The following is a 25,920-nucleotide window of genomic DNA, read 5'->3' as shown; positions in this document are numbered from 1 at the left end:
GGATGCCCGCCCCTTCTGCTCACAGACTTTCGCCCAAAATGAGTCAAAGGCCTCCCCTGACCTAGACTCCAGATGGATAGTCATTTTACGGGGAGGGGCCCAAATCACTGAGACAGAGATGCAGATCATTTATGTCAAATACCGGGCAGTTCCTTCTGCCTTCCTCCCGGCCCCCGCTCACTCATCTGGGTAAGCGTCTCTCACGTCCATGATCAGTGCCTCCCATCCAGGAGCACCGGTCAGTATGAGCCTTGTGATAAAAGACAGGACTCCGGGCCGCGCTCCTCCTCTGAGTGAGTGCAACGTGGGGCTTTCTCTGTCAGGGAGGCTGGAGAGACTTCACAGGGAAAGGGGCGCTCCTGCTGGGGCGTGATGCTGGGAGAGGGAGCCGGGGCCGCGGACCCTGACCCGACCCCTCAGTGGTCCTTCTGCAGCATCCTGACACAGAAACTGCAGGCCCACGGGGGACCTGGAGGTGTCTGCAAACGTGCCCAGGCTCCCTCGGCACACCCCCACGCAGCCGCCACACACCCGCCTGTGTCCTGAGGGTCCGCCCTGAGCCATTCCTTCCACAAGACCCCCCCGGTTGTGTGCTTTGTAGCTTCCCGCTCCTCCCAGCCACACTCCAGAGGAGGGTCCTGCCGGCGGCTCCAGGCCAGCTCCAGCCTGGCCAAATCCACAAACTTCTCTTATCCAGAGGCTGAACCACATCTTCTCCAGTGACATCTGGATCTCTTCCAAGTTCCTGCTTCCTCCATGCCCTCCTGCAGCCCTAGAGAACCACGTAGGCTTTCCTTGTGTCTTTTATTATTATTATTATTATTATTATTATTATTATTATTATTATTATTATTATTGAAGTATAGTTAATTTACAATGTTAGTTTCAGGTATACAGCAAGGCAATATATATATACACATACATATACTTTCTTTTCAGATTCTTTTCCATTGTATGTTATTACAAGAAATTGAATATAGTTCCCTGGGCTATATGTAGGTCCTTGTTGTTTATTTTATGTATAGTAATGTGTGTCTGTTAATCCCCAACCCCTAACTTATCCCTCCCTCCCCTTTCTCCTTTGGTGACCATAGTTTGTTTCCTGATTTTGGTTTGTAAATAGAATTTGTACCATTTTTTCCAGATTCCACATCTAAGTGACATCATACACTATTTGTCTTTTACCACAGTTAATAATCCGTTACATTAAACTCCCACGTCTAGCCTTCCATGTGGTTTCTGCCTCCTGCTTGGACCCAGACTACGGCACATCTGAACTCTTGCAAACTCCCACGGCAGCTTTCCCGCATCATTGGTCCATGGTCATGCTCCCCCAGCCCTCTGTGTCCCCTGACTTTCTTCCTGTAAATGAGGCCCCGTAAATGGCTGCCCCCGAGGCTGCCTCCTCCTCCTTCTCCGCATTCTCGGCCAGAGGTGGAAGCCTTGCTCTGTGTCAAGCACAGAGCGGGGAGGGAGTTAGGAGGAGGTGGAGCAGCGAGTCGCCTCCTCTACTTCTGCACTGAAGTTGCTGTTACGAGACTGTCAGAGAATTAAAAATGGAGCCGTAGGGAGGTCTGGTGATTTGCTCAACAGCCCGTGGAAGAGTGCTGGCAGAATCGGGACAAAAGCTCGGGTCTCCCCAGTGTCCATCCAGTTCCAATGCCTCCAGGACGAGGGCTCCTGGGGGAGAGGACAGGGAGGGAGGAGCCGCTCCTGCTGACCACGCAGGGGGACACAGGTGCTGTGGTGGGGACGTGGCTGAATTGACTTAGCCTGGGCCTCCTGCACCAAAAGAAAATCAGACATTTCAAAAAAGGAAGAAAGAGAACAGGCAAGTCTCCCATCGTGGACATGAAAGAGGGAACGAAGCTAGAAGACTTAGCAGCTGATGCCCAGGCAGCCTGGGAAGGGGGAGGGAGGAGCCGGGCAAACACCAGCCTGGAGGAGGACCAGGGACGTGGCCTGGGCTGTCAAGCGGTGGAAGAGTGGGATCGAGCCACTGCACAGAGCTGGAGCCTTGGGGCTCACCTGGTCCTTGCTCACTAGCAGACATCTGCCCTTGGCTCAGGGAATCGGGAAAAGGTGTTTTCTGGGATTTGGGGAGGTGGGGAGAAAGCCACTTGGCCTCACAAACTTGAGAGGCCACCGCGAACTGCAAGCAACCACGGTGCGCGGACATGGGGTCCACCCTGACCTTCCTTCCTGCCCTCGAATTCCGGTGTGGCCATGCGGCCTGCTTCAGCCAGGGCGATGGCGGGGAGCAGCAGCGTGCGAGCTCTGAACCCAGGACAGGGGACCTCCATGCTTCGCTTTGCCCTCCATGCTTCTGCCGTCACTGGGAGAGGAACGTGCCAGGCTGGCCCTGCCCCCAGGAGGGCAATGAGAGACGCTTGGAGAGGAGGCTGCTGCAGCCAGAGCCAGGCTGCCCGGCCAGCCCACAGACTCAGGAGGGAGAAGTGCTTGCTATGATGGCAGGTCCCTGAGACTGGGGCCACTCGGTGTGCAGCACGAGTTAAGGAATAAAGATCCCTACTTCACACATCCTGCAGAACCAATAACTAAAGGTTTAAAAAATATCATGCTGCCGGGGAGGGCTCAGCTCAGGGGCAGATCACGTGCTTAGCACGCACGAGGTCCTGGGTTCAATCCCCAGATCTGCCATCAAATAAATAAATAAGCAAACAAACCTAATTATCTCCCCCTCCCCTAAAATATAAATAATTTAAAAAAAAAAAGAAATACTATCATGGCCCTGAGATTGGCAGGATGTTGGAAGCTGTGGTCCCAAGGATTGAGATGAACATAGGAAACTGCCCGTCTGCTGATGAGATGGCAGAAAGGAGCCTCCGTCTGGAAGATCCGTGAGCTGCAATTCATTGGCAGAGCTGAGGACGGGCAGATCCCAAGAGCCCAAACCTCACCAGGACCAGAGCATCAGCATCCCCAGGTGGGGACAGCTTGGGGAGCGTCCCCTGCTTGTCAGAAACTCAGAATTCTAGACCCGTCTGGAAGATTTTGGTGATAGGGAAAAGCAAATTGCAGAAGAGTCTGTACAAGCTATTTGCATAAAAGTTCACCAGCAAAAAAGCCTGTACGTTCTTTATGGACACACACGCTCCGTATGAAAGCACGCACGGAGGGGACACACACTGACTTCAGGGCGGTGTCGGGGAGAGGCTAGCAGACTAGATGAGGAGCGGGTAACTCAAGCATCTGCCGAATCTGTAAAGTTTCATTCCCTTAAAAATAAACGCCGAAGCAAATGTGTCACAAAGCTGCCAGGTGTTAGGTTTAACTGGCAGGGACATGGAAGGCTGATGGCCTTACTCTCCAAGCTGCTCCGTGTTTGTAAGGCATGTAATAGTTCTGAAGGGTGGAAGTGGATGGAAGGCAGCGTGCCTGGATGGTGACAACAGTACCTTCAGGTGGTGGACTTATAGGTAGGTTCTTTTTAATTTGTTTCTATTTTTTTATTATCTTTTTGTTCCCTTTTGTGAGGATTTATTACTGTTAGATGGGAAAGCATGTAATTTCACCCCCCGTGTCACGAGCACACCGCGCCCTGGCTGGGAGGACGGCGAGGTGGGAGCACAGCCATTCGCCTGGCCGCCCCCCACCCCCGCCCCCCAACAGCAGCTCTGCAGAGAACGATGCGGACACGTCTGTCCTGCAGCCAAGGAGTTAAGAAGGCTCGATGGGAAATGAATCATTCCAGGAGAGCTAAATCTCTGCCTTATCTAATTTTGTGTCCTGAGGCTGATTAATTTAAACTCCAAAATAAAATAAACATCGGCTTTAAGTAAGGATTAACTACTCAGCAGCGTTCTTAGTTGAACAAACTGACATTGTACATTTTACGGCGTGGATGGAGGGGGCCTGGGGTGGCAACAGGGGAGCAGAGGGAATGCTCAGAGCTAAGGAGAGAAATTTCCAACGCGTTGGAATTCTGGAGCATACGCACGCTCGGTCTCCTGTCTGCACACTGGCGGAGAACCCAAGAGCCACAGAATGATAGCTCTTCCCGCAGGAAGAGGCTTCGTACTCTTGCCTCCTGCTATGCCCTGCCCCAAGGCCGGCGGCATGGTAGTCAGGGTAGTGGGGTCAGGAGACTGGAGGAAGCCTCTATATGCTAAGAAAACAACAGAAAAGAGATTCTCCCACCTGGGCATTGCTACCAAACAGTTGCTAAGAGCATGCCCTCACAGCAAACATCCCTGGCTTGCTAATGACCAGAGGGAACCCAGAAATGGGGAGGGCAGGGAAAGGATGGGGAGCAGTTGTCTGGCATGTGAGTCTGGAGGGACCCACCAACTGGAGTCAGGGAGGTGGGGAGGCAGCTGATGGATTCTTCTGGGCCTGAGCCCGGACCTGAGGCATCATCCAGGAATAAGCCCCATCTGCAGATAGGGGATGTGCCCCCCCCCCAACAGTGGCAGGATCAACGGAGCAGAGCCAGGCCACCGTGAGTGGCCGCGTTCAGCATGAAGGCAGCACCAGAGCAGAGCCCCGAAGGATCTGGACCCAGGCTGAGCTGAGCCTCTGACCAGCTGTGCGGCCTGAGCAACTCACTCGGCCCCTGGCCCCCCGACCTGCGCTGCGATGATGAAATCCCTCTGCAGATGTGTACGGGGCAGCTGCTTTGTACAAGGCGACACCCTGCTACTGGCTGGGGCATAAAACAAGCCAGCCCCTCAAAGGTAGGCACTGCAGTAGCTGAACAGCAAACTCAAGTTGCTGCGGCCAACCCGGGACGGGGCAGGAGTTGGATCAAGAGGTAAGACCCGTGGCAGCAAACGCTTCGGGGCATCAGGAACGTTTACGGATGGCCCCCCAACGGGCAGCTTCTTTCCTCCCTACTAACATGTATAGCTGCCCCTAGAAAGCCTCCACAGAGATACAGGGCAGCTGGGAAACATACCATCAGAGGAGGGCAGAGGACAGAGGGTGCACATTCTTGGCGTTACCAGCGCAGACTTTCTGCAGGAATGCAAGCAACACTCCCAGGTCCACGGGTGGCCGCTGGAACGTCCAGGAAGATGTCTGTGGACTCATGGACTTGGAACACCTGCAGACTGAGAGGCTGAGAAACTCCCCCAACCCAGAGGGCGTGGGTGTGGAAGCACAGACAAGGACCAAAGTCGGAGGGGTAAGGAGGCATCTGGGCAAGGACAACGAGAAGGCACTGCTCCACGTGACCCACACACAGACACGCTCTGCCAACGGCAGTCACCGCGAGAAGCGACGAGCGTCCGCTGGGGTGCGGACATCACGCACGCTGGCGAGCCCGTCTGGGAGGGACCGTTGCTGTCTGGGGCGCAGACCTGTTGAATAATCACGCCCAAGCGTGAGAGCGTCAGAGAGCCGGCTTCCAGTCTGTCATCTCACTATACGCTTTCTCTGGGTCCCAGCTGTTGTTCTCTTTTTCCTCTTTTCCTGTCTCCTTTTGGATGAATTATTTTTTTTATCCCACTTTATCTTCATTGTTGGCTTATTAGTTACAAATATTTGCTTCGGTTTGGCTTTGATTTTTAGTAGTTGCTTTACAGTTGACAGCGCACGTTGTAACTTGCCATAGGCTGCTGTCAAATCACGTTGGGCCGCTTCACACACAGGACGAGAGCCTTGAAACACTACACTTTCATCTCCCCCTTTCGGATCTCATGGTCTTGTTTCCATCCATTTTGCTTCTACTTATGTTATAAACCACATACTACATTGTTACTATTTTTTATTGAAAAGGTCAATTATCTTTAAAGGATACTTTTTACTGTTTCACTTTTACCCACGTATTCACCATGCTGGGTACTCATTCCTTCGTATAAATCAGATTTTCATCTCGTATAATTTTCTTTCTGCCTGAAGGGTTTCCTTTATCATTTCTTACAGCGGTAATCAGCTAGTAATGAATTATTTAAGTTCTTTATGTCTAAAAGCTTTTATTTTACTGTCATGTCTGAAAGACACTTTTGCTGGGTATAGAATTCTAGGATGACAATTGTTTTATCTTTATGTACTTTTAGATGTTGCCCCACTGTCCTCTGGGTGGCATTGATTTTCGTTTGTTCTACTCTACATAATGTATATTTTTCCCCTGGCTTTTTTTTAAAATGGAAGTATAGGCAGTTGCAATGTATCAGTTTCTGGCATACAGCATGAGGTCCCAGTCACACATATATATATATACCTTTATTTGTTTTCACATTCTTTTCATCAAAAATTAGCATAAGACATTAAATACAGTTCCCTGTGCTATACAGAAGAAATTTGTGTTTTTATCTATTTTTATATATAGTGGTTAAGATTTTCTCTTTGTCATTGGTTTTGAGCTATTTGATTATGATGTGTCTTTGTGTTTCCTATGCTTGCGTTTCATGGGGATTCTTGGATCTCTTGGTTTATAGATGTCATCAAATTTAAAATTTTTCCCATAAATCCTTCAAATATTTTTCTTCTCCCCTTCTCACCTCTTTTGGAGACTGATCATGTGTATATTAGGTCTGTTGAAGCTGATTCTCAGTTTTTAAATCTTCTGTTTCATTTTTGATAGTTGCTATTGCTTATGTCTTCAGGTTTATAAATCTTTCCTTCTACAGAGTCTAATCTGTTGTTGATGCATCCATTGTGTTTTCCATCTCAGGCATTATGCTTTTCATGTCTAGACGTTCAGTGTTGGTCTTCCATGTCTCCACTTAATATGCTCAGGCTTTCTTTCCTGCACCTCCTTGATGTGGAAAATCTAGTTATAATAAGAGTTTTTGTGTCCTTTTCTGCTAATTCTATCATACGTGTCTTTTCTGTGTCTGTATCTGTTGACTGACCTTTCTTCTCATTATCGATTGAAGCTTCCTAGTTCTCTGCATGCCTGGTAATTGGTTTATTGGGTGGCGAACAGTGCAAACTCTACCTTGTTGTGTATTGTTGAATATTCTTGTTTCTATAACCATTCTTGAGTTTGTTCTAGGATGCGGTTAAATCAACTGGACAGATGTTGGTCCTCTGAAGACTTTCTTCCAAGCCTTTTTATGTGGAACTAGAGCAGCTTTGTTGGGGAGCTAATTTTCCACACAACCAGCTGAGGCAATTTTTTGAGTACTCTACCCCATGTCCTGGGAAGTATAAGGGTTTTTCCACTTGCTGATGAGAGTACCATGTGTGCCTGGTTCTGTGTGAGGTTCAAACGCTGTTCCCTCTGTTCCTTCCAGAGGACTTTTTCCCCAGACGTGCACTGATCAGTGTCAAGCTGAAGGCTCTGGAGCTTTTCCCCTTTGCAACGTTCTCCTCTCTGGTATCCTGGGTGCTGTGCTCTGCATAACTCAGCTGCCATGGTCTCCCCAGAATCCTAGCTCCATCTCCACAGCTCAGCAATCTCCCTCCCTGGGCCCCATCCTGGGAACTAAGCAGTTCTAGGCAGTAAGATCGGACCATCATTTGGCTCCATTCATTTGCTTACACTGTCTCAGGGACCATTGTCCCGCACTGCTTGATGCCTGATAACCTGTTGCAGAGTTAGGATTTGATCCCAAATGATCTGACACCAGAGGACAGGCTCTTAACCACTGGGCCAGTGCGTCCCTCAGCCCCACCCTGAGGCTCTCACCAGCTTCCTAGTGAGGAGCGTTTGGGGGCTGTCATCAGCACTGTTCTATACATCACTAGCGGATGTGGGATGTCCTTCTGTTACTGCTTAATAAGCTGCCTATCACTCACTCCAGAGCACGAACCCCACCATTAGCTAATCTGAGCCCTTCCTATTGCCATTCCAAAAATGCCAAGCTAGAGCCACGCCGGGTGTCATCAGCAGTCAAGATCTGGATATCTAGCAATTACAGTTAAGAGCAGGTGCTCAGAGTCCGCACGTCCGGGTGGCAGCCCTATGGGGGGGCGGCGTAGGCAGACCACTCTCAGCAAACACTGCTCATGCTGCAAGTCTGGTCCTCAGGGCCTTGTGGTCGTGAATAAGGGAACTGAGTGTGATGGTTTCGCAGACTCTCTCCCCTAACAGCTATGAGTTTATAATTATCCACTTCCCCTCAGGGAAATCAGAACCGTGATCCCGATTCACCAGTGAACTGAGGAAAAGGAGACGGAGAAGACTGGATCAGACCTATTCCTGGAATACGCTGGACAGCTTCTGGAGATTAAAATAATGACCACTAATGGATATACATGTTTAATGTTTCAGTTACTGGTAAAATTAATACCCTGTTTAATATTAATAGAAGCAATGGATGTCTCTGGGGCTGTTAATCTGCTACCTTTCCACTACGTCAGAGGTAAAAATAGCTCCCCGTGATTAGGCAGGTGGGCACAGATGGGCGGATGGCGGGGAGGAAGGAGGGAGGAACGGAGGAGTAATGATGGGATGGTGACGACAGCACGCATTTTAAACGCATCGCGGCTCATCAGAATTCTAAGAGGGAACATTTTCTTCCAAGTGCAGATACTTTTTCAAGCTTCATTTGTGGATTCTTTCTTATTCAACAAGTATTTATTGAATACTTTCCGATGCCATGCACTGTGCTAAGCTTCTTCCCATTGTACCTTATTTAATCCTTGCAGCAAACCTTTGATGGAGGTGCTGTTATTCCCATTTTAAGGATAAGAACATCGAGGCTCAGAGCCTGCAGGGAGGGAGGAAGCAGAGACCAGGTTTCTCTGACTCCAGAGCCAGCACTTCCAACTCCAAGCTCTCAAGGTTTTATTTTTCTAGGGCATCTAGGATCATAAGTCCTAGGAGGTAAATAGGATGGTGGTCAGAAGGTGAGAGCGCTGAGGTCCATAGCTCAAGGACTCAGGCCCTGACTCCCCAACTGAGAATAAGACTTGGAAAAGTGACTTCCTTGACAGCAACTTCAACATTTCATCATAATTAAACAAACGTGTGTTGAGTACCTACTGTGGGCCAGGCACTGTGCTGGACACTGAGAAAATGGTGCTCAAAACAGACACAACCCCTGCTTTCAGGAAGCTTGTCACTTACGTCCTCCTGGGAGAGACAACAGACACAGGTAAAGACGTCACTAACAGAAACCAAACAAGTACATAGACATAAATAAAATCAGCACACATTGTGTTGATTGCTATTTAGAAAACAAGAAGGAGATGGAGGCGATGGGGGAGTGACTTAAAGAAGGAACATCATCACAGTCCTCTCTGAAGAGGTCTGTCTGTCAGGAGCCTTTGGACAAGCAAGAAAGACCACCCTCATGCCCCTCAGAGTCAAGGGGATGTTGGAGGGGCTAGAGTTCAGAGGTCAGGAAAGGGTCCTCCAAGGGTCTGGCAGCCCCTCCTGGGGAAGCCTCTGAGATGACTGCCTTCAAACCATTTGCTGTCCCTTCCTTTCCTCCCTCTACTCAAGACCAAAATCCTGCGAAGTAGAGTGAAAAATGGGAGAGTGCAGTTGGCCTGGATGGTGTCACATGCCCACTCCTTGGATGAATGACAAGACAACATTTTAATCTTTGCTGTCCCATCAAGGCTATTTATAATAGGGGAGAGTAGAGTCTCCCCCAAAAAATCAGGTGCTGTTGGGAATGGAGAATAGATGCTACATCACCAGAAAAGTCGACCACAGGAGGAGATGCTGCCTAGAACTGAAGAATAAAGAAGAACAAACAGAATAAAGAGGAAATACAGTGTAGGAAGTGAGGGCAGCATGTACAAAGGCCCTGAGGTCAGAGTTGTTGTTAGGTAATGAGGTGAATTCCATCATCTAGAGGAAAGGGAACTGATCTGGACATAAAGATATGCAAACAGAGAAAATATATGTGTGTGGATAGATAGTGATGACAAAGAATTAGAAGGAGGAGGAGAGAAAGGAAGAAAGAGAAGGAGAAGAAAGAAAGAGAAAGATAGGTAGATAATGAAAGGATCTACTGAAAATATAAGCTTGCCAAAGTAGGTAGATGGATTGATAAATGGAAGGTTGGATGGAAAGATGGGTGAATGGTGGATAGATGAATGTGTGGATGGGTGGGTGGATGGATGGATGGATGGATGTGTGGATGGATGGATGGATGGTTGGATGGATAGTTGGTTGGACATATGGTTGGATCGTAGATGGATGAATAGATGCCTGGATGGATCTTCCTGAGATGGCCTTTTCCCCAAGTCTGCAAGGATTGCAGTCCTTCAGCATCACCTTCCATCATCCTAAAACATGTGATTGCGTGTCAGGGCTGAGATGAGGGTGAACTGTAGGGAGAGGCTCACTCTTAGAATCATGCAAGTGCAGGTGGCCTAGGAACCTCACTCACCTCACCCTAGACCTGACCCCACTGGGCGTTACCCACAGACTTCTTCTGGAAAGGAAATGGACCCTCTATCAGAGACAGCGAGCTCTGTCAGTGTGACTTGGTGCAAATGCCCAGTGTGTTCCAATGGTCTATTTCAGCTTCTGTCTTTTGGCTTTTCTCTGAGACAAGGTGATGTAGCAGAACAACCATTTGCATGGTTCCAGACCCAGATCCGTATCATCAGCCTGCTTCTCCTTCTCTGGGCTTCGGTTTCCTTCTTTGTAAAACAAAGGAGTTCAGGTTCACCTCAGGTTCAAAACTGGGGAGGAAGAGAAAGACAAGGGACTCCCAAAAACTTGAAGGCAATCCAACTTTAGAGGGCTTACATGCCTCTTGCCTGCTTTCTCAGTATTTTCTTCATTTGTCAATTTTACAAATAATCTTCCTATGTGTCCAGCACTGAACTGGACACTGGGGTACAGGATAAGCCACACAGACACTGTCCTGGCCCTCCCGGAGCTCAGAGTCTGGTAGTCAAGTCAGATAGTAAATCAAGAAAGTTGCCGATCACAGTTGTAATAGCTGCTCTGAAAGGAGCCTGACCTGGAATGCAGTCAGGGAGGCTTCCTGGAGGAGGGGGCTCCCACGGAGGAACAGGAAGAGATGAGGCAGGTGATAGGGAAGAGATGATGAGTGCCCTGGGGTCCCACTCTGTGGACCCCCTCATCCCGCCCCAGGGGATCTGCTCATCTGTGAGAGTGGAGCCGCCTTCAGCTTACAGTGCATCAGCTTGGAGCCCTCATGGGCCCTCCCTGTGCCTTGGGAGGCTGGGTCTTGCTGAGCACATGGAGGGGCTTTTCAGCTGTGACTTGTTGGCGCGGAAGCGGAGGGTGTCATTGTTAACACACATGCCCTGGGGCAGCCCGGCGTGAGGCCTTAGAAAGATGATTAGGGTGTTTGTTCAAAGGACATGATTGCTACATTTTCTCCTCCACTTTTGATGGTTATGGCTCCCTTTCCGTCTTCTGGCTGCATCCTACGCCGCTCAGAGCTTGCTCTTCAAACCTCATCTCATTATCCATTTTCCCCTCGAATGCATATTTTAGGGGCTGGTGGTAGGACTGCCTACAGAGCTATGTATTACAGCCGAAGGAGCTGCAGGGTTCCGACACCCCCACATTCCCCCGCCAAGCAAAAGAGACAAAATATTTTCATTTCTAAGCCTCTAAGCCTGGAGGGAAAAAGTTATGCAACCGTGTGACTGCTGTGGCTTCTTAAGAGCCTTCGGTAGGTGGGGAAGGAATCCAGTCTCAGCTGGCTTTTCTTGAGCAACAAGTGTCTGGGCCACCTGACACTGCCAAAGAAGTCAGGTGTCCCAGACACGTCTACCTTCATGTCCACCTGCCTGTCCAGGGGCACCCAGCCCTTGCTTAGGACAGGTGGCTTCTAAGATGAAGGTGAGGGTGGGGCCATGCTAATTAAGTACCTACTATGCAAAGGTGCTGTGCCTTCTAGTTGGCATTAATTTGCATATGTATTAGTTATCTTTGCTGTGTAACAAATTACCATCAAGTTGGCAGGTTTCCAGCCACATCAAGTTATTATTATCTCACGATGTCCAGGGGTCAAGAGTCTACATACAGGTATAGGTTAGCTGGATCTTCTGTTCAGGGTTTCACCAGGTTGAAATCCAAGTGACAGCCAGGGCTGGGGTCTCATGTGAGAAGCTCAGGGTTCTCTTCCAAACTCACTGGTTATTGGATCAATTCAGTTCCTTGTGGCTGTAGGACTGAGACCCTCAGCTCCTCAGGGCCACCCACCAACCCCTTCAACGTGGCCCCCTTCACAGCATGGGCACCTGCTTCTTCAAGGCCAACAGAAAACTATTTGCTTCTTGGACTCTCTCAGATTTCTTCCTTCTCTCTTCGATTTCTAGGCCCTTTGCTAAAGGGCTCCCTGACTAGGGCAGGTCAGGCCCGCCCCGGACAGTCTCCCTTTTCCTGGATTTAAAATCAACTGAGCGGGGACCTATACCACACCTGTAAAGTCACTTCATTTTGCCCTACACTGTACCCTAATCAGGCAAACGACATCCTATTACAGTCACAGTCTTTCCCACATGTGAGGGGAGGCGATCACCCGAGGGCGTGCCCCGAGAAGCCATCTTAAAACTCTGCCCGCCGCAGCTTGCATCGTCTTTGGACCTGCACTGCCTGGCTTCAGCTGCCTGGATTGCATCTCTGCTCTGACTCCTGCTGGCTGTGTGACCTTGAGCAAGCCAGCCACCTAACCTCTCTGTGACTCAGTTTTCTCATCTGTAAAATGGGTTCGAGAATAGTACCCACGTGATAGGTTGTTTGGAAGGCTGAATGACACAGGCAGGTGGCCCGCTAAGCACGGAGCTGGCGGAGCAGGGAGCCCCCACCAGGTGCCTTCCGTGATGGCTTTACCTGCTTCCCTCTTGCCTCCCAGGGCGGTGTCGGCACCGAGGCACTCCACCCCAGAGCACCACCCTCCCCTTCTCCTCACCACCAGCATCCCCCCCCCCCATCCCAGGAGCACACAGAGATGGAACAATTAGCCTTCGGTAATAACAGTCCGCAGAACCGTCGGCTGGGCTGCCAGAGGGATTTGTGAGCTCCACGGAAGCTTGTAGAGATACAGGAGGGGATGCCAGGGGACCACTTCCGAGGTAAGAACAAAAACACCTCATCCATCACTGCCAGATCCTCCCCACGGCAAGATATTAAAGCTTTGCTGTCCCTTCCTGCGTTTTCCAAACCTTCCACAGCGAGCTTGCGTTATTTTCACAATCAGACTGGAAAAGGCAATAAACCTGATTTTTCATAGAAAATCTTTGTGGTCAGAAACACCAGCTCCTGCCACGTTGCGTCTGCAGGTGGAGCCTTGCCAGGGCGGCTGAGAGCTTGCATTTTGTTCTTTGCTTTTTTAAAAACAAAGATCCATTACGCAAATCGATTGTCAAAATTTTTATGTGCTTTGTCCCATCTCAATTAATTACAGACTTCGCAGCCCCGTGTCGGCAACGGAGAAATCCTCATGGTGCCAGGATGCGGCCTGAGAGGCAAAGCACCGGCCCCATCGCGCCCTGGGGGCTTCTCTGGTCCCTGCAGCCTGTGCCCGCCTGCCTTCCTGGCCGAGGTGACCTACTCTCCTCCCCAGCCAGCTGGCCACCACGCCTCAGCACCAGCATCTCACACGCGCACACACGCAGGCACAACCCTGGCAGTAGCCGCTGCTCTAAGAGGGGCCTTCTCCAGCTGGAGTGAAGCTAATGGTGTGTAATTTATTGCCCAGGCCCTGTGCTGCTGGCTGCGGGAAAGCGGCCGCTTGGCTTTGCTCCACCCGGAAAGGAGAAGGGAATCAGGCCTCCACCAGAGACAGCAGCAGTGATCGCCTCTGTCCTCAAGCCTGCCCTCTGTCCCCCTCCTCAGAAAGGGGCACAGCCGGGCCCCTCTTCTCCTGCCTGACAGCCATGCAGAGCTGCTGAGTGACCGGCCGCCTGTCCTGCCGCCCCCAAGTCTGGTGGCTGAGCTTCCTCTGACAACCAGCCCCTCTTTCCTGCATGTCCTCACCACCCACCCACCTAGCCACCCGCCCTGCCGCCTGCCTTCTGTCCGTCTCTGGGACCATTTCTGCATCATTCTATAGAACCCTGCTCTCAAGACAGGATCTTGAAACTCACTTTCAATGTGATCGAAGTGGCCAATAACCACTGAAGGTGGACCCTCGTCCCATTCTGTTTGCATCTCAAGAGGAATAAAAGGGTCAGTTCCTTATAGAAGACTCAGCATGTCACGGCATAAACATGAAGTGTTTTACTCCGCCCCGCCTCCCCCTGGGCCAACAGCTGCCCCCGGCAGTGCTCTGTTCATTTCCTCCACTCCTTCCACCAGAGTACCCGGGCCTTTGTCAGTACCTTGAGAGAGGTCTGTTATTCGAGCAGCCTCCTGTCAGTATTCAGGGCTGTGTCTGGACCCGTGCAGCAGTTCAGCTGCTCTTACAAAGCATTTAGGCCATGGAGACTTAAATCAAAAGAGATTTTCCAAGTGAGGAAGAGGGAGAGCCCAGGGCTTCCAGAAGATGTGCCAGCTGCCCACCCCCAACTGATCCTCGGATCTAGCAAGTCCATCCAGGACCAACCCCAGCCTTGCAAACCCACCTTATGCCACCCCACCCGTGAGCCCCAGAAACACAGCTGCAGGGGGGAGAACTCAGATGTAACTGAAAGTAAATTGCTTTCCCTTCTCACCCATCTCTCTTCTCTTTCCTTCCTCCCTTTCACCTGCAGTGCACGAAGCAACATCAGCTGCACGCCGTCCACCTCACTCTGCAGCACCTCGGTCGGCTCGCCTGGCGCTGCTCCCGGCGCCGCCTAGTCTACAGGGCCTGCGTCTTCGCCTGGTGCGCTGTGCTAGTAATTAGCTTCGTGAGAAGCTTTGGAAGTGAGAACCCTGAGTTGAGTCAAAACCAGTGAAAGCAGCTGTACTGACTCAGAAGTCACAGAACAGCCGCCAGACTTCGGGCTGCGCGCCTCTCCCTCTCCACAGCCCCGTTGAGTCACAGCCGCGATCAGAGCGGGGAGCGCTCACCGCGAGCCGGAGTCCCGCCACGAGCACCTTCCCTGCGGGGCCCGCAGTTGGCGTCCCGGCGACCACACTGGGTGTCCCCACTCTGCGGAACTGGAGACTGAGGATCATCCTAACTAAAAAAAACAACCTCAGGTTAACAGAGCCCGTAAGCTATGCAGCCAGATTTGAACCACGTGGGCTCTGGGACTGTCACTGGATGGCTTCCTGGTCCCTGGTGGGAATGGACAGGGAGCCCTCGAGGGGCTGGAGAAGCTGAGGAGAGCGGGAGCCAGGGCGGAGGAGGAGGAGCCTGGAGCCACGTCTGCAGAAGCCTCTCCAGCCCCGCTCTGTGCCCAGTGCTCAAAGGTGTGCAGTTTAAACTCGTTCTGTCTGAAGTTTAAAGCTCTCGATGTAAACCCCGCCCAACCTCCCAGCCCAGGGACAGTGGTGCTCACCAGGGACTCCATCCCGAGCAAAAATCTCCTTTGCAAAGATGCCCAGGGGACTGGGAGAGAGGGACCCTGCTCCCTGGCAGAAGCAGCCTCCCGGGAACAGAATCGGCACCCCAGGCTCCGCCCAGATATCAGCCTCCAAACAGAAGGCGCCCAGGTCTGCTGTCCCTTCCCTCTGCGTGTCCTGAGCCCCCAGCCCGGACCCACCAGGGCGGCCACCAGAGGCGCAGGTGGGAGCTCTGGAACCCCTCCTGAGGAGGGCGTGGCAAGGGCATCAGGAGCTTCTCTGTGAAAAGCAGGTGCCTGGGATGTGGTCACTACTGCACAGAGCCTCAGGGAGCCTGGCCACCTCTCCCCGCCAGCAGGCCACGTGCCCCTGGAAGGCAGGGACCCAAGATTATGCCCCTGCATGTCCCCAAAGTTTGCCCGCTGCCAGGCACATGTGGTGAACGAAATGTGTTCAGTTGAAATACCAATTTGCTGAATGAATGAATAAACTGCGCCCAAGCTGTTTTATCCCGTCACACACCTTTGGGACATTGACCGGAGGAGCTGTGAGGACACCGGGTAGAATGATTTTAAATTATGTGATTTGTTCACTGCCTTTTAAGATGCACGGAGAAGAGAAGGCTGTGACCTTTGGGAGAGCCCACGAACGTCGGGCCTGGGGCGGCGGCACATGCTGAGGCCGGGAGGGGGCCTGCAGACCAAGGTCGGTCGAATGAGGGATTCCATTCGTCATTCTGTTCCTTTGTCCAGGTGATTAAATGTTCCTCTGAGCTGGCTGCTCCCGGGAACGTGGGGGCTGGGACGACAGGGGAGGGGAGCAGTTGGCAGGCAGCTCCCCAATCCCAGCTCTTCCCAGGGAGACAGCAGCCATCCAAAAAGGATGCTTTTCAAGGAAGTAAATGAAATTCCAAAAGCAGAAATGTAGCCTTTGCTACATCTAAGGCCCAGAGACGCCCTCTCAGAGAGCTCGGCTTGCGTGTTCTGTGCCCACCGCCTTCGAGCTTCTGGAAGCTGACTTGAGGGACCCCAGGCTGGAGGGAAGAGTCCAGTGGGTTTGGGAAGCAAAGCCCCAGGAGAATTAAGCACCAGAGAGGGGAGGACATACCACATGGGGTGGCGGGGATGCGGGGAGGGTGGGGGCTGCAGCTACTAATTCATTTGGATGAAACCTCTAAACTATAATTAAGGAAGAATCTCTCCAACTCTGGAGCCCATGAAACAATAAACAGCTGCCTGCTTTGATTAATAGCCAGGCCATCACTGAATCTGCGCCCGGCCTGCAGGGCCCGCGGCTGCGTGGGGACTCGGGGGGGGCTTTGTCCACCAGGACAGATGAACCCCTGGTCCTGCTACAGCTGCGCTTCCTGCGAAATCAACCTGGAGGAAAGTGCCCGCGCCCCTGGGGACCCAGCGCTGGCTCCTCCCTCCCCTGCACTGGCCATCCTGCAGCGTTAAGGGGACAGAAAACGCACCCAGCCTTGTGCTCGGCTCTTCCCACAGCTCCAGGTTCCAGCTTTAGACGTTGCATTAAACGTGGATAACAGCGTGCGAGCAGCGGGGCGGGGAACTAGGACATCCAGAGAAGGCTTCTGGGGAGAAGCTGGGGCTGGGATATTGTGTGAGAAACAGTTGAAGGAACTGGGTCTTTATTTGACAAGAGGGAAGCCCAAGGAGAAACCATTATTATTGTTCAAAACCTATGCCTGTCTTAGAGCTGCTCCCAACACCCAGCTTCTCTCCTTCTGAGCAGAGAATCCACTTCCCCTACCCTTTCTGGAATCAGGGATGTTCGTGTGACTTGCTTTGGCCAATGACAAGGGAGCAGGAGTGTGTGAGCTGCCATGCTGTCGTCACCCTGCCATTGGCGCCCAGTGACACTGCAGATGGTGCAGGCTCTGCCCCCCGCTTCCCAGAGCTCGGACAGCACACGTGAGAGCCCCAGCCACCCCCACGTGGACACGAAGCACAGTGAGAAACTTCTGTTGTTTCAGCCGCTGAGCTCTCAGGGCTGTGACCGCCTCGTCCGAGCCAAGCCCATCTGAACTAACCCAGAGGCTGATCCCAGGAGTGAGGCGCTGCTGTGCCAAAAATCCAGAACATGTGGCTCAGGCTCTGTGGTCAGGCCACAGAGGGTTTAGAAAATGTACCAGAGGCTGGAAAGACACTGGTCCCTGTTATGTGGTGGCGAGGTATTTGATAACACTGCCCCCCGTGGTGACCTGAGGAGTAAGTCAGGTACCCAGCCCAGCTGTTGCCCTGGGGGAGGGGCTGGAAAGGAGACCGAGTAGCGTGTGCTGGTTGCTGTCAGAATTTGACAGCATGTTACAAGAAGTGAGATCAGAAAAGGAATGGCTGATTTGCCATTTGTCACACAGGTGACAGGGAGCACAGGGAATTCCCAAATTCAGGGACCATGGGTCTGGAGGAGCCGACCTCTTCCCAACCACAAGTGGTCAAAGTAAACCATCTGGGAAAGCCTTGGAGCCCCAAAGTTTGGCTGTAACTGAGCCATGGGGTGAAGGGCCAGAGCAAGGTGTGGTGTCACATCCAGAGCTAAACTGGGTTCAGTGGTGCAGGATAATAGTCCACCAGGGCTGTGGCACCTGACACATCCCTCCAGCTGGATAAGTAGCCCCTGGAGAAGATGTATGTGTGGCTCTCCCAGCTGTTGCTGACTCCGAGGTCACACTGCTCACCACACAACGGGCCAGTAAATCAAGAGATGAGTTATTGGGGCAAGGCATGGAGACTTTATTCAGAAAGCTGGCAAACCAAGAAGATGGTGGACTAGTGTCCCAAAGAAGCATCTTGCCTGAGTTAGAATTCAGGTTTCTTTTGTGCTGAAAGGAGAGGGAGTAAAATCAAACAGTCCCTATTTTGGGTCAGCCTCCAGAGGGGCTGTGTTAATTTCCTCTTTCCAGTAATCCTTCCCAGGTAGGCGTGGTTCCTGTGCGCTAAACAAAGGTATTTTAGCTTAACATTCATTACCTGGGAGGCAGGGTTCCCAGAGATGGGCCATCATGTATGATCTAAGCTTATAGGCAACATCCCTTTAGTGATTAACTTGTAGCAAAAGCAAAAGAAAGCAAAGGTTAAGGCAAAAGAAACGGATCCAATATGGAGTCAGATTTGTTCTTGCCTATTGCACGGCCAAGCCTGATGTCACAAGAATGTGGGATCACATCTGAGGAGGAGAGGATAAATGGAGGCAAGAGGGTGGGAAGGTAAAGAAGTACAGAAAACGTGAGGTTTGTGCCTCTGGGGGAAGTGTGGCTGGGGCCACTGGAATCGGGAGCTGACTGGACTGGAGGTGAGTGGTCATGACATTCCCGGGAGGGCCCCATGGCCATGAGGACGAACAGGACGGACAGCAGGGCACTCTGTCACCCAAGGCAGCAAGATCCCTGGCCTTCTCCGGGCAGGAAGAAGCCTGGGACAGGTGCTCTCCCCCAGGGAGAGCCCAGCCCCCCAGGCCAGCATCGCATGTGGCTGAGAAGAGCAGGGGGAAACCCAAACGCCAGTGGAGGGAGCCAGGGACCGCGGGGACCAAGGGAGCTGATCCTGGGAGCAGAATCAGGGCTCACCCAAAGAACATTCCCCACCCACCGCAGATCTGGGCCCTTGAAACCTTTCCTGAGAGGGGTTTCAGGGCCACCGAGATGGCTGTGCTCTGCGGTCCCCACCCTGCCCCCTTCAGAACGGGATCATTTACCCCAGAGATCCTGCCCCTGCTCTGCCCTCCCGTCTGGGGTTGGGGGTGGGGGGTGCGGGTAATTTGTCCCTGGGGCCGAGGCCCCTACGTCCCAGCAGAGGTGCTGGCCAAGCTCTCCTGGCAAGACTGAGGCCCCAGGGCTCTCCTCCCGAGTGGGCTGCCAGCTGGCAGGGTCCCCTTCTACTTCTATTTGGAAATCTAGCATTTGCTGATTAAAAATAGAACTAATGATATCTTTGTTCAACACAAGAAGACAATTGTTTGGAGGAATTATAGTTCCCTCCCTTTCAAATTTTCTGCAGTCGATGGCATTTCCAAGCACATAGAGTTTTTCAGACTATTTCTAAGAATAGCGTCTCCCGGGATCCAGAGAGAGGGCAGGAAATTTACCCTTTTCAGTAGAAGGAAAACTGTTCCCAAACCCTTGAAAGAGTCTCCCTGTGTTTGAAGCCACATGAAGTCACGAGAACAATAGATCCTGGGAAATGTCTTTTTATCACAGCAGGGTTGACAGATCGCCCTCCTCGAGTGCAAACTCGATGAGGAGACGTGATGCCCACGGCCCTGCCCCCCGCCATCCTTACCACCCCCTCGGCTCCACGGACGCTCCCGCCTGGGCGGGCCGTGGCCAGGACCCTCTGAGGGGATCTTCAGGCCCCAGCCGCCCAGACCCCCAGGTGGAGCGCAATCCGGGTGCTCTGTACGCATGCGTGCGTCAGCCCGTTCCTCTGAAAATGGTTTGCAGCCACTGGTAACAGAAACACATCTAGAATGAGGTGGTGAAAAATAAAGAGGGAAGGAGGGAATCGTACTGGAACAAAAGAGAGACAACAGACTCGGGGAGAAACAGCATCAAACAGGACAAGGGGTGGATATCCCGGCAAGACAAGGACCTCGCACGGCCCGGGGGCTGTTTGGAGACGCTCACGAAATGTGGAGGGAGCCTGAGCCAGAGTGCGCATGCGCACGCTTGTGTGAGTGCCTGAGCGTGTGTCTGTAAATGTGTGAGTGTGGCAGCGTGTGTGTGAAACGTGGGTCCACATGGGCGTGAACATGTGTGAGAGTGTACGTGCATGGGGGGTGACCAAAGGTGGCTGGCAGTACAGAGGCAAGGACCTGAAGCCAGCGTGGTCCCCAGAGGCCACCAAGGCTCGGAGGAGCGGCGCAGCGGGGGGGGGGGGGCAGAGCTCAGACCGCAGCTCCCCTGAGGTCCGCTGCCAGACTGCAAATGCAATTGCTCAGCGTCTCCGGCTTTGTTTCCTCATCTGTGAAATGGACAGAACCACACTGCGGCTGTGCAGTTAAAGGTGAAGATGCATGCAGTGCCCGGCAGGCCAGCTGTCCCCTCCATACTGGAGAACCTCTCTTATGCAGAAGGATGGACAGACGGCCCCTACGAATGGCCAGGCCAAACACGCTTCCCTCTGGAGACCTAGGACTGCTCGTCCTCCGTGATGGCAGAGACACACGGGCTCCAATTTGGGTTATAACCAGAGAGTAGAACCAGGTAAGGCCTGAGTCTGAGAAGGCAGGACCTCCATGAGCAGTGGACCCTTAGGAAATAGAAGGTGCAGGTGGAGAGGGTACAGCTCAGTGGTAGAGCGTGTGCTTAGCATGCATGAGGTCCTGGGCTCAATCTCCGGCGTCTCCATTGAAAAATAAAACCCACAAGGTGCCCAGGGAGCCCCCCACCTCCTCCCATGTGGACCCTGCCACTCACAGGGGATAGGAGAGCACAGGGGTGCGGATCTGGGGCTCCGGGTCAGACAGCGAGGTTCAGCGCCAGCTCAGCCAGCCCCCCGCACGATGCGGGCAAGCCACTGGACGTCCTTCCCTGGCAGCGAGGACCAGATGAGACAAACCACGGGCCTGACGCCCAGCAGACGGCACTGTCACTGTCCTCACGTGCAGCGGGGGCACGCGGGTGGAGCGTGTGCTTGGAGCCACAGCACGGCGGGTGGGCGCAGTCCCAGTGCTGGTTTTAACTGGCATCTATCCTCTCTTTGGAAGAATTCCCTCCTGCTGCACAACGAGCTCACGTGGGGCTACGGGAACCTCCCCAAGGCCCAGCGAATGAGTGGGAGGAAGACAAAGGCCGGCTGGCACCATTCACACAAGGAGACAGCAAAACAGGAGAGACGTGACCCTCTTTGAATAAAGAAACGCAAAGCATAATACTGAGGAAGCGCTGTTGTCAACTGACAGACAAACTCTCTGACCATCATGAGGTTGGGGGAAGCTGGCATTTTAACAAACGTTGAAAGTTTTTACAGTAATTCCAGCATCCCACCTTGGGACAGCGGTTAAGCAACCATTCGAAGGAATTCCATGCGGCCTTTTGCATGACTGTGGGTGGTTTTAGTCTTATAATTTATGCTTCTCTGTACTTTCTGAATCATCTATGTCCTACGATGGGTTTGCATGACTTTATCAAGAGCAAATAAATTACTTTTTAAATTTATGCCTGGGGCTAAGAGTTAGGCATTTGAAAACAGTTGTACCAAGTTACGAAGGCTCAGAGGGAAGCTGGCCCTCTGTCAGATTTCCTCAAACACAGCAAGGCTATAGTTTTAACAACTAAGGGAAAGGAAGGTAAAAACCCACTTAGTTCCAAGACTCTAAAGCAGACCTCATTCAGCCCAGTTAACCCAGGCCCCCCTGCCCCCAGAGACTCCAGCCCCCCGCCTCTCACAGGCCGTCTGCTCGCCTGCTCCCAGCCCGGCCACCCCCCAACACCTGATCGGGCAACACGACCCGTCTCCCTGCCTCTCACGCTTCCCCCGCCAACCCTGTGATGGGTCGTGCCCCCCACAAAGGACATGCTGAAGCCTTCACCCCCCGGGACCTAGAATGTGACCTTTGGAGAGAGGGTCTCCACTGAGGTCATCAAGTTAAAGCCAGGTCATCAGCCTGGACCCTCCCCCAGTGGGATGGAGTCCTTATTAAAAGGGGAAATTTGGCCCCAAAGAGAGAATCCCACAAAAGGGAGATGGTGTGAGGGCGCCAGGAGACGGCGGCGTCTGGAAGCCCAGGAGAGAGGCCGCGGAGGGACCCCACCCTGCCCGCGCCTGGGCCTCGGACGTCTGGCCTCCGGACGGCGAGCGAGTGGATTTGCATCGTCTACGGGCCCAGCCCATGGTCATTTGTAAGAACACGAGTGTAAGGCAGCCTCCTCGGGGCAGTCCAGGGGTCTCTTTTTCTAACCTGGAGCACGTCGCAACCACGCCGGAAGCCTCTGGAAGCTCTCCAGGGTGCTCAGCAGGGACTGGGATCCTCACAGGGACCCCAGCCCTCCCGCTCCGGCTCCTCCGTCCACTCTGACCCCAGGACGTGCCAGGGCCCCTGCTCCTCTCTCACTACCCCGGCAAGGACCGTCCTGCCCTCCTCCCCGCTGGTCACACGCACTCACTCTGCGCGGGACACACCTCTCGTGCCCCGCTTCCCAACACACACAGGTGCGCACTCGCATACACGCCTCGCCTGCTAAGTCCTCCTCCTCACGGGTAGGCTGTCCGGAGAACACACGTCTCAGCAGGCCCTGCTGGGAACCCCCAACTTTCCTCCAGGAGCTCTGTCTACACTGGGAGCTGATCGGTTTCTGTTCGGGGGGCTACCCTGGGGACGGCACAGTGCTTAGCAGTGTCCCACCCTCTACTCACTGGACACCAGTAGAGCCCCTCGCCACCCACCGTTATGACAACCAAAAATGACTGCAGACATTACCGAGCGTCCCCTGGGGACAGAACCCCTGTGGCTGGGGACCACTGTTCTCCAAACGCCCAACCCCACATAGGCATGGGTGGTCTGCCTTCTGTATCAACGTGTATCCGTCACCCAGCGCAGCCCCAGGCACCGAGCTGTCCGTGTGCAGGGGACAGAGGGTCAGTGGACAAGGGACCAGCAAACACAGCTCAGTGCCTGGCGGCTCAGCTGGAACCTGACCTCACTGTTGCTCCTGGTGTTGGAATGACCCCTGCAGAACCCCCAAACAGCCTGGGGTGCCCGCATGAACCCCCGTGGGGCCGCCTTGTGGTTCCTGTGTCTCTCCATCCACCGGGGCTTTGTGTTAACCGCCAAGGTGAAAGCCAGATAAATAAAATGAGCTAGGGGAAGAGGGAATACAGTCTGATCGCTCCCAGGCAGAGAGATAATATGCTGACACTCTGACGCTTGTGGTAACAATGTAACAGAGCCCCGAGTCCCCAGGGCTGGGCAGGTCTCGCCAGCAGCCAGCAACAGTGTTCTGCTGACGTCTGTCCTGCAAACAGGAGATGGGCCAGGGCGAGGACTCCTGGGTGCCCAGGAGCAGTCTGGGGGGCTGACAGCACCTCGGCCTCCTCCATCCCCTGGACCAGGGGAGGCCCTGATGCCCACAAACCCTGAGCTCTGCCTGCTCCCCTGTTGTGGCCGCAGCCCTGAGGGAAGGGGCTGGAAGCAGGGTCCGTTCCTCCAGCCCGGGGTTTCTCCACCTCAGCACCATCCACAGTGACTTTGACCGAGCAAGAGACTGAGAGCCCTGAGAGCTGGGACCACACACAAACACTTCCCCGCTTTAAGCCCCTGTCCAGCGCAGAGCTTGGCATACAGTCAGTGCTCAGCAGATGTTTGTTGAGTGGAGGCAAAGAAGGGGGGGCAGGAGAAGAGAGAGGTAGTACACCTGTGGTCAGAGAGGCAGGTGATGGCTGCAGGTAGGATGCTCAGAAGGCCCGACTGCCCACCTGGTTCTCCTTTCTCCAGCAGGCTCAGAAAGCCCTCCAGAGCCTGAGGGCCTAGGGCGGGGTTCAGGGGTTCCTGGAAGCCCCAGGAGCCTCGGGGGCCTGGCCAGGCCCCCTGGAGGAGTGTGGAACGCCAGGAGGAGGCAGCGGGGTCAGCTGGGACGCTATGCGGCAACAGATGGGTCCCCAGGGCGCCTGGACCACTCAGCCCCCACTACCCAAGCAAGTTCTGGGAGGTCAGGGGCTTTGCCTCATTGATTGCCAATCTGTCCTGCAGGAAGCACTCAGTAAACATTGTTCAAATGGCTGGATGGGCGCGGTGAGTGGGGGGGTCCCCCAAGCCCGCTGCTGAGGAAGCGCGTTAACGCAAGTTTCCGCCTTGGACTGGGGACACCTCTCAAGGTGTTAGGATGACTTAGCCAAGGAGCAAAACTATTGCAAGCCACCTTCTTAGTCACACAGGCCGAGTCTGAGAAAATCAGCTGCCACTTCCCAGCTGTGCGGCCTTGGAAGCCAAGAACTTACGGAGCCTCACGCCTGCCAGGAAGTTCCAGGTGCTTCTGCCTTGTTGTCCCTTCCGTGGGAGCTGGAGCTCCCGCAGGCAGTTTGCTACAAGCCCAGAGTCCCGTGCAAGGAGAGCGGGGCTGGCCCCCAACAGCGTCTTCCTGGGGCTCTGCCGCTCCCCGGGGCCCCTTCTCTGTAACCAGCCCCGCTGTCTCTGCATCCCTGCCTGAGCCCACGGCCTGAGCACAAAGGCATCCTTTGAACGGCGAGCTGCCTTCTGTATCTGTCTTATCCAACAAGGGGCGTGTCTTTGAATGAAGCCCTGGTTACTTTTCTGAAATTTCCCGGGCTGGGTCCAACGTTTTTCAAAATCTTCTCCAAAGTTATCGGAAGATGCACACACACACACAAACACACACACACAAACATCCAGGGGATTTGGGTCATATTAATCAGATTCAGCTTTTCTGCTCTGCTGAGAAATGCTGCAAGAAAAGTTGAAAGCCTCATATCTCAAAAATCAAATCAACAGGCACTTTTGAAAACCTGACACATACAAATAGAAAAAAGAAAAGGAAAAAGAAGCAGAAGGAAAAGTCTTGTTCGGATGCCTCGCTGGGCATTTCTGCTGCGTTTCCACTGAAATTCCTTCAAGAGGAGCTGCTTGCCATTCTGCTGCCTTCATCCACTCGCCAGAAACCACGATCCACACTTTTAAGAGAAAGAAAGAAAGTCTGCATGTAGTTTAACGGTGATTGTTTACCACCTCATTCCTGAAAACAGATGCCCGTGGCAGGGAAGGCCAGCACACTTGTCCAGCGGGAAAGCTCTCTCCTTCCAGCACTCGAGCGACGTTGCCACGTTGGGTAACTGCTGCTTGAACAGTAAGTCACCCATTGATTAATTGTACTTCTAGGTCTTTCAAAGTGCTTTTCATACGGACAGTGGCAATGAATTGAAAAAGGCAAAGACCTGGGGACCCACCCTAAACAGGAGGGAACACAGGCCATTGCAGAAACCGCCATCCATTTCACAACAGTGTCCCCAACAATGAGGGACGACTGAGCACACTTGGATACCCAAATACTCTGCATCTGTAAAGGGTGGACTTAAAAATATGCTTCCGATGCACATGGATTAGAATGGCTAAAATCCCGGACACTGACAACACTGAACGCTGGATGTGGAGCCGCAGGAGCTCCCATTCATCGCTGGTGGGAACGCAACGTGGTGCAGCCGCTCTGGAAGATGGTTGGCCAGTTTCCTACGAAGATAAACATACTCTTACCATCCGATCCAGAAATCATTCTCCTTGGTATTTACCCAAATGTGTTGAAAATTTGTCCACACAAATACCCTTACAAGAATATTCATAGAAGCTTTGTTCATAATTGCCAAAAACTGAAAGCAACAAAGATGTCCTTCAGCAGGTGAATGGATAACTAAACTGTGATATGTCCAGACAATAGAGCATTATTCAGCTCTTAAAAAAAAAAAATGAGAGAATGATCAAGCCACAGAAAGACATGGAGGGACCTTAAATGCTTACTACTGAGTGAAAGAAGTCAGTCTTAAAAGGCTGTATACTTTATGATTCCAACTACATGACATTCAGGGAAAAGCAAAACTAGAGAGAGTGGTGGTTGCCAGAGGTTTAGAGAGGGGAGAGGTTGAGCTGGTGAAGCACAGGGACTATTTCAG

This window comes from Camelus dromedarius, chromosome 14 (genome assembly GCF_036321535.1).
Source record: "Camelus dromedarius isolate mCamDro1 chromosome 14, mCamDro1.pat, whole genome shotgun sequence".
NCBI classification, from domain to species: domain Eukaryota; kingdom Metazoa; phylum Chordata; class Mammalia; order Artiodactyla; family Camelidae; genus Camelus; species Camelus dromedarius.
This window is presented reverse-complemented; position numbering follows the sequence as displayed.